This window comes from Danaus plexippus, assembly GCF_018135715.1.
Source record: "Danaus plexippus chromosome 16 unlocalized genomic scaffold, MEX_DaPlex mxdp_23, whole genome shotgun sequence".
NCBI lineage: Eukaryota > Metazoa > Arthropoda > Insecta > Lepidoptera > Nymphalidae > Danaus > Danaus plexippus.
The window spans coordinates 81,032-91,629 of record NW_026869851.1 but is presented as its reverse complement, the minus strand read 5'-3'; positions in this window follow the sequence as shown (position 1 = coordinate 91,629).

Here is a 10,598-nt window from a genome sequence, read left to right as displayed (position 1 = left end):
TCGCAAAATTTGTTTGTACCGGTAAATTATTCTTACCGTAATTTGAAAGCTTTTTGTAAATCCATTTACTTATTGGCCCACTTGTTTACTTTTGTTAAAAACTTAACAGAGATATAAATATTATTATTTTTATTTACTATTGTGAACACAATGTTCACTTGAGCCGGAGCGGAAGCCAAAACCGAAGCAAATTTTATATAAAATTCAGTCATTCCAATGAATATCACAATTCCGATATATAATAAAATAATTTTAAAATTTAGTTTCGAGATCGCTACAAATTCATTTCTTATTTGATTATTTTATTAAAATAAACTGAGCTTAACGAATATTAAAAAAATTTATAAATGCGTCGACTTTAAATTATGGCAATATTTATGTTACATTAATTATAATTTTTAACGATGTGACATCTCATACACAACAGATTTTTATAATTAAAAAATATATATATATATTAATTTTTTTTTAAAGATTGGAGCAATTGATAAACCAATAAATGAAATGTTTAGATATATCAATAGCTTGAAATTCTAATAATAAAAAACTGTTAATAAAATGTACGTGAATGTAACATTAAACATACATGGCGGTAAACTTGTTATAGATTAAGTTCATATCTGTCTCTTTGTTAAACGATAATTTATTTTCTACTAAAAGTAAAATAACATTCGTATTTGTGTCAAAGGAGACAGGCAATAAATTTTGTCCTAGATATTTATATATACATATTATAGACCTGGATGTTTTTCATACTGCTTGTTTGATTTTGTAGGCTAATGTAATAAATCTTAAATGGGTGCGTGAGTAATATTGAGGGTCGTGATAAATTTGGTAGATATAAATATAACCAAATTTAATAATTTCTTAATTTCGCGGCCACTATATATAAATGTGTTTTATATATTGTTCGGACATTTGTATATTGTTCGGACAAAGATAAAGTCACATTTTGTCCGCAGTCTTACGAGATCGAGTATCGATTCCCGGTTGAAAGCCAATTCTTTATAAACAACGTTTTGGTTAAATATACGTGTATCTTATAAGTATTATAAAAAGTCAGTTTTTTTTTATTAAGGCAATTAAAATATACTAGTATAAATTCTATGAAATCTTTATATATATAATTTATTGTTGATTTTCTTTCGTTACTTATACATTTTTTGTGTTATGTGTAGAAGTTTAGTGAAGTAGACTGTGATTTAAGGTCATAAGACTCAAATTGCAAGAACTGATTAAAACTTAAAAAAGATATAACTATGAGTATAGAAGTTTCACTAGACTGATTTATGAAGATGTTAAAACTGAATTATAATAAGAATTTATTCATAGTAAGAGTAGTTTTTCTTAAGTATGAACAATATGGCAATATAAATAAATAACTTTGTTATTTAAACCGTTGTGTATAATTTAAATATTTCCTTACTTCTACTTAATTATATCAATATCATCATATCAAGAACATTTTTATCATTCCGGGAACGGTTGATCATTTCCGGGAACATCACAATATTTCAATAAAATACGCATGTATGGAGGTATTTTAATATATTGAACATTTATCACATTGCAGAACTTTTATTCTGTACATGTAACGTTAATTCGAATATAAGAGTTTTAAATATTTTGAAATTTCTTAAATTGTTTGCGCAATAATAGCAACTTCTTTAATTTTTCGACGTATTTTGCTTGTAAAAGATTCTAAATGTATTGTTTTCACTATCGCTTATTTAATATAGATATGTAATATACCCATGTTATTAAACAAAGCTTGAATTATGTGCTTTGTTTGATTTTTGTGGATTTTATGAAACTTAAACAAACGTTCCCGAATTGATGGTTTTCTATAAGATATTTACTACTGAGCAGTATAACTAAAAAAAATAATGAATTCTGTGCGCTGCCCTGTCAAGGTTTATTAATATATAAATTTTGCAACAGTATAAACTAATAGTCATCATTATAGCTTGCAATTTTTTTTGTCATAAAACTAATTTTGAAATTCGCAACGTTGGTGATTTTGAGCCATATATATAACAAATCAAACTAAGATCTTACAATAATGTTAGGTAAAAACCAAATTTCTTAAAAAAAAATTTGCATTCTTAAGCACAACATAAAACGAGCCGTTTCCCTTTAAAGGGTTAACCTAAGAGTCGGATTTGTTAAAAACTACATGCGATGAAATGTAATTTAACCCTTTCATGTTCAATGGTCCAACGAAGGCTTTACTCCCTTTTCACTTAGTGAATTGGTGTACAGGCGTTTAAGGAAAAATACTCCCGCAATTACTAATAACGGCAAATTATTCACAGATTATTTATTTTAAAGAAAATCCACAAAAAACGCATTAAAAACGTGAAAAAAAAAAATAACTAAATTTCTGTCGTAATAAAAATCATATAACCATGTTCAAAACGTACTATTTTCAGATGGAAATGCGTATAAATGATAAAAATGACAGGTAAATATAAAGTTATGAAAAAGTGGAAATAAATACTAAATACATATTTGTATATATAGTGCAGATTATATAACGCAATCATTAGAACCGTTTCTGAGAAACCGTTTTCAACTTTGGAGCGTTTACCGGAAAGTAATAGTTAACACATGGATAAATTTAGACTCAGTTGATTAAAATTTTGATTAAATACTGATATAGATTAATCGTTTAAAATTAAGAATAACCATCCAAAACACTAAACTAACTAATCCTATTTGAAAACTATTTTACAAAATATATCATTTTAAACATTATTTTACTGTACAAGCAATAGAATTATGCAATATATATTTCATAAAGCTGCATATCAAGCCTTTAGTCTTATTATGAAAATATACTAATCTTTTTTATACATTAAGATCTCAGAGACCACGCAGATATTGAACGTGAACGAAGGGTACTTGCCGCCAAATGTAATATGCTTACCCACAGGTTTGCTCTATGTAGTAAAGAGGTGAAATTTTTTTGTTTAAGTCGTATTGCCAAACATTTTATACGTGTGCCCTGTGGAACTGTTACAGCAAGAAAGCACTAGACGCACTGAGAGTGCAATATAATAATGGATTCAGAGTTTTGTTGGGACTTGGACGCTTCTGTAGCGCATCCACCATGTTCGTTGAGGCGGGTACAGATGACTTCTTGTCTATAAAAAGAAAAAGAACCGCATCTCTACTTAACAGAATGCGATCAAGTCCAAACAGGATTCTGAAAATGTTCAGTGCCAAGCTGGCCGAGCTTGCGCTTCAGCACTTTGTCAACGTGCTGTTGAGGCAGGTTAGGCTAAGGAAATATTTTTTTTATTCCTTTCTTATGTTAATTTTTTTTGTCTTATTATCATTATTTATTATACTAACATAGTAGTAAGGGTTATTTTTTTTTTTGTAACTAACAAATGGACTGTAAATTGTCTGAAATAAACAAATTATTATTATTATTATTATTATTAAGAATATCTGATGCAAGAATTCAAATTATAATAACGAGAATATTATAATATTATTTTATCATAAATTCCTTTAATTATATTTCAACCTTAATGTATTTTTATTCACTGTATATTACTCACACTTCACTCTAAACGAAATATAAAACAATGCAGCTTTTTTTTACTTTTATGTAACTTTAAAAACGCTAGAACGGAAAGGCCATTACACAATAGGATGGCCTTTAGTATTTACGTGTCTTTCAGGTGATTCTGACATTGTTTTTCAAAGTTAATACAGAGGATATATGTATATATAGTAGTTAAGCATATTTATCAAACAAAACCGGGTTTTGATTCGAATGTGTAAAAACTTTCAAAAGATAAAGGGAAAGTAACAAGTACATGTTTTATTACACATCACAAACTGCCAGTTTTAATACCAAAGTTTCAAAACGATTATGTGCAGAGTAAACAGAAGTGGTTTTATTTAATATTATGTCAGTCATTCCGATTCACAAAACACTCGATTCAATAAAAACTATGACTTGTCTTTTTGAGGGTTGACATTTATGCTAAATTTATTAAATCTTATCGGAACATATTTAATAATCACATTTGATATAGGGGTAGCGTTATCAGCTTCGTCTAGACTATTTTCGCTAGAAACTGTATGTGATCCTTTTTTCCACACACGTGAAGACTGTCGAATGATTTTTATTGGAAGAATTCTTTGAGAAAAAAAATATTGGTATTCAAATTATTCCCTTATAACAGGAAAGTTAGCAGTGTCACTGCCAACACCCGTTTTTTTTTAGAAATATATATATATATATATATATGTAAGATTAATAACCTTGAGGTCTGATTTAGCCCAAAGCATCCATCGCGTTTTACTCTTCTCAATATATAATATCAAGGGACCTTAATCAGCTGGAGTAGAGGTAATAAAGACAAAGGTGTGGCAAAGTTGTCTGCTAATAGGCTGAAAATAAAATTAGTAATAACAAGGTCGTAAAGCACTTTGAACAATATTCTTTGGTAATAACTCAAATAATATCAACCTATTTTAAATTATAATGATGAATAAAAAATAAAATAACGTAATAAATTATGAAAACTTCATTACAGCGAGTAAGATTTCCTACATGCCTTTGGTAACTCGTTAAGGGAGTGTTATGTTTATTGACACGGGAATATTCCGTATACGAATATATCCGTGCGTTATGACTTTGAGGTTAAATAATATTACGGCTTTACAATTAATTTAGACACGTGCTAATGTATGATACCATTTTTTATATTGTGTGAAATAGTAGGTACGGACAAAGAGTCATTTGTAAATGTACTCATTAGAACGGCTTAAGTTAAATTTTAGCTTTTGCCATCGGATCCAAAATAAACCACATAAGAATTGCTATCTCGTAGAAATCCTAGATTTTCCTCTTTACGGAGATATAGCAGCTGTGAGAGAATGATTTCTATTAAAGAATATTATTATACTAGATGTTGCTGTTGCAATTATTTCATGAATAAATGTAAGGGTGTGAAAATATCAAGTAATATCCTACAGTGGGTGTCACGTGTTAATTAAAATGCAAATGTAGAAATTTAAATATAGCTGGCATCAAACGACAATCAAAACGGTAGACATACTAAAAAAAAATATGTGTTTGTTCAAATATCATGTAATATTAGTAACGTAGATAGTTTTCCAAAATTTTCAAATTATCCGCCCATTTTTATATATTTGTTTCATAAAATCCTTCCTGTCACAATAACATATAGAATAACAATAGAAATAAATGAGAAGTGAATCTAAAGGTACTCGCTTGATGGCGTGACCAAGGGACATACAGATTCATTATTATACATAACATATAAATATAGATGTAATTATTTACATCAGTTATTAAGTTAGAACCTATGATCGTAATCAATTTCTTTGTCATCACTGCAAAATTTTGAAGTAATTTATGTAAGCTTATTACTTATGTAACAATAATATTTTCTGAAAATTTAATAACCATTACCTAAAGTTTATTGATAAAATACAACTATACATAAAGTCTGCTGTTTTTTTTTTTGCCTTTCGTCACCATTTTATTACGAAAACATGAAATTTGTCATTTGTTTTCATATATTTATAATTTAAATATAATAATAACTCGGAGAGGTCCATTATTTACATTATAAAAACATCAACTGTAGAATGTCAAGGCTTGCAAATGTTTTTGATGAAAACATATGGAGCGATTACTGTCCTTGTTAATGGCTCATGAATTTCACATACCCGGCTCAACTAAATAGTATTTAAAAAAACCTAAGGCTTACAGTGGTGGCAGAGCTAAGCAAATAAAACAAATGTAACATTTAATAATTTATAAAATAAAATCCCGTTTTTGTGGTTAGAAATGATTCTAGCATATAAAGTATTTTTTTTTATCTCAGAACGGCTGAGCGACTTTCTATTCACTGACAGATTGATTCCGGAATCACGCTGTTTCGTCCAAATTCCTACATCTCATGACTTAGCAATATTACAAGGAAGCTGTCACGACATGTCACGACATCATGGTTGCTAAGTATAGTTACATTTTTGTCCTATATTTATATTATGTTGCTTAAAAATATTATTAAAACATTTTCTATTTTGTTACGTACGGGCAACATATTAAAAAATAAATGAACATCGCCGGGGCAACATCATTGTATGGAAAAGATATAATTTTACGATTGACGTTGCTGACTCCGCGGAACGAGGACCAAGCTGTGTGAACCAGAAGATTCCCGATACCAAGCAAGCTATGGAATGGGATTGCTATCCTAACATCGAGGCAATCATGTAGTCTTAGGTATAGGTTATAAGTTTTAATATGTAATTTTTATTATAATATACATATGTATAAGTAAGTTTCGTAGTTTTCCTGGAACCTCTGGTCGCCACCCAATATAATTATTTAATCTTGTTTCTATGGAAAGTCGTGTTGTGCTGAAACTATACATAAATATGTCATAACAAAACGTATCTTTCAATTTTTTTATATGATTATGTATTTAGTATCTTACATAATATTTTCATCTTTAGTAAACGTCAATAAGAAATTGACGGGCAATATTTAACGGCACTTAAGTTAAAGTGCCAATATAAATTATAATGTTATATATTTATAAAATGTACGTTAAAATTAAGTATTAAAATAAAGTAGAAATAGGAACAGAATAATTTCATTTACATTTTTTCTCAGCGTTGCTGAAAGTACTTTTTTTATTTATTGCTTTTTTTTAAATAAGTTCAATAAAATTACTTAAAGTGGGACTTTATATATAAAACAGCATATAGGTAAGCATAAAAGGCAAATAATAATTGTGTAAAAAGTGGAAGGCAAATAATAATTGTCTAGATAGAGTCCCAGTTTTGTACGAAATAGTGGATGATTTATATTTTCATATAATACATAAAGTTTCTTATAAATTTGAAGCACCTCTATTAAACGTTTAACCCCCTGCAGACCGTTTTAGATAGTTATTAGTGAAAGTTCATTAGAGTTTCATTGAAATTACAAAGTTAACAAATAGTTTATCCTGTTCCAATGTTACGGACAACTCTAAATCGTTTGTCTATACAAACTTCAGTAATAACATCATCAGACATTTCTAACAATACCAAACATTGATTGAATGTAAACAATCTATTATAGTTTTGAAGTCTTAATTGGCTCACAGACAATTATTGTGAATTAAAAAATTTTTTTATTGATAACAATATTTATTATAAAAATCATAATGTTTAGAATACTCAGCTGAAAATTTAATTTAACTAACTAAGCTCCAAAACTCTGTTATTCATAGACTGGAAGCTTGAGTGCACAGATGTAACCACTTATTAGGTTACTTTAGAACTTGACACAATGTACTTTATATTTCCTTTATTATACGTACATATTAAGGATGACGAAATTTTAAGCAAACGCCACAATAAAGCGGAATTTCTTCAAAGAAACTGCTCATTTCTAACTTTCAAATCATCCTTCAATAAATAGAATAGATCTTAATCAGTTTTTTATTGTTTTCAAATACTTATCAAACTACTAAAGAATCAAACTAAATTAACAGACGAGTAAAAGCAACCACAAAAAACAGTCACGTTAATTCAACTCTTAAACAAATAAGGAACCCGACTCGATGCGGAGACTACTGCGTCTTGAACCTTAGGATTTTCACAATAACATCCCGGTACCTTGTTTTGGCTCCACCGTAGGCGATACCGACAGACTGCTCAATCTCTTCTTGTTCCAAGTCAGAATTTGGAAATACTAAGATTCTGATACTACCTTCTTTTAGTACATCATATTATCTTAACTACAGCCAATACAGTGACCTGTCTCAACTTAGTCAATGAATTTAGCTTACACAAATTAGAATTTGATCAGCATACATGAACTCATCTGCTTAGCCTTTATTTTATCAGAAGACCGCTGTCTCACCATGAAACATCTCGATGCTCGCAATCGTCTATTGTTTCTGAGTACATTTTTACACAAGAAAAGGAGCAAAAGTGTCATTGATCGCACGATCCCCATTAAGAACTCAGTGTACATGAATTATTGCCTCATAATATTAAATTTTTTAGAGAGTCTAGTGGTTCCGTGGGTGATAAGGTTGAAATGGCAACATATTTATTAGAGCCATTAGTCTTCAAATATTTTTTATTATTCGTAATAAGCTCAAAAAAAATAAAGAAAAGAGGTAACAAAACATAATTTATATGCATTTTTAAGTAGTCAATAGCCAAAATATTTTTTCTATACTGCTTTCATATGTTAAACAATATATTTATCAGTTGACAACAGTTTTTCTTGTGCTCGTTTTCTTTCTTTCATTATTTCTTTTTAATTCTTCTAATCTTTTTCAAACTCACAATTTTTGCTTATTTTTGCTTTGCTTGATTAATTATTACTCCCTTAAACAAAACTTCTCGCCATAGCAAAAAATACACCGGCGTTACTAAAGTCTTTTCAATTCCTAGCTTGCTACCGAAAACCGTCTGATAAAGTACTAGAATTTTTTTCCTTTCTTCTTTTTCTAATCCTAATAATATACAATTAAAAAAAAACAATATAATACAATTTTATATTCCATAATATATTTTCATATTTTTTTGTTATGTAATCATTTATCACCGTTTTTTGTGGGCTTATATTTTGAGGTAGTAGGTATTGAATAAGATGTATAATTATGTCGAATATGCATACTGAATACATACATACGTATAAGGTTATCTGTCTTAGATAAGAAACCCCATTTTTCTCATAAATTATGTTTCTTGTTTGTGTGCCAATTACCGACTAAACTCAAAATATATTTGGGATTTTATCTCATATCTATTGATTGATATTTATTGACATATTATTTGTTGTTCATATATGTAAATACATTTGATATTTTTACCCCAATGCCTACAATAAATTAAATTTCCGACAAAAATCTGTTATTCAAAAATACTTATAAGATGGAAAAGTACAAAGAAAAAATATAATTTTACAGCAGTTAAATTTATCGCCGCTATAAAGTATAACGCCGCTCTACATTAATTAAACCAACTTCAGACGTTTATTGTGCTCTAAGAATCAAAAACACAGTGATATTAAAAGTTATGGTACAATTTAACATTCATGTTTTACGTTGTTACATTTAAATTGACATAATAGAAAAAAATATTCACCTAGATCTTGATTTATTATAATAATTTTTCTGTATGTCTTTTGTATATAGTTCTGCTGCTGTATATTTCTGTTTGGCTGCTCATGAAAATAATATAAAAAAAAATACATCCTATTTATAATTAAAAGGGGTTAAAATTATCAAGGTATGAACTATATTTTCATATTTCATTATTTAAAGTAGGCAAGCTGAGATACCGATACATACTGGAAACAATTAAAATGAATCTAAGATGTATTCTCTATCTTTCATATCTCGCAAGAGAGTCAAGATCCACGCAAGAAAATATATAGCATATAGTTATAACTATCTTCTATTACAGCTACCTACAATGACCCCTTTTCATGTAAGTAATTAAGTGCAAACATTGAAATATATTTAGCTAGTATAAATATAATTCATTTCCTGAACGTAATATTGATAGAGTAGCTAAAAAGGAACGTTTTGAACTTTTCTACATAAACTACAAAGACAAAAAAAAAAAAACAAAAAATATACTTTATAGCTGTTATTATAATGAATGAAGACAATACTGGCTGAAAATCATAAATATTAAAATTGCCATAAAATTTCATACACAACAGTGAAGTAACGCCAGTACTTGTATCTAGACTTTCGCAAGATTATTCCGAATTTAAGTATTTTGCAGTGATGGTTGGGTGTTGATTTTTTTATTCAATATATCGTCAGTTTATTATTAAGATAATATAAATAATGGTCTAGTTCAAACAATTTTATCAAGTGATCCTATTTGTTATTATTTATTTAATGTTATAACGATGTTTTGAATACATTTTTCCATTTATTATTTTTTTTTATTTTTAAGTGGGATATACGTGAGGGTATATCGCATAAAACTAGAAATATTTAGCGAGAAATAATATCGTATTGCTGGTATGTGCGAAGACAAGAAATAGAGAAAAAGAAATAGACAAGTTATTATTGTCATTTTTGGGATCATGATAATTATTTAAATAGACGAAAAAGTTTTTAATAAAAAGACTAAATGCTATTTAGTAGAATTTCCATGTTATTTATCATAAGTATGTCAATTCGTTATATTATTTGTTTGGGAACAAAATTTATTAATTTTCCTGGTAATAACTATTAATTTTGCTGTTATTCATAATAATAACAGCAATTAACTATTATGTTACATTAAAGGAGTTTAATTTTATTGTCTTCAAATGTCCGTCTATAATTAAAATGGAACTTAAATCATAAATCCACATTTTACTTTTATTGCCATTGAAACACATAATAATGACTTTTAAAATTATTACTATATTCCATAAAACTCTAACGTTACTATTTTTATGAGCCATATAAAAAAATTAATTATTTTTTATCAACGTTTTCATTTAATTAAGCGAAATATGAGAAAGACGCTCCCATATTGTTATAATTAACTATGTGTCTTTCATAAACTTCAAGTTTAATATAACCTTA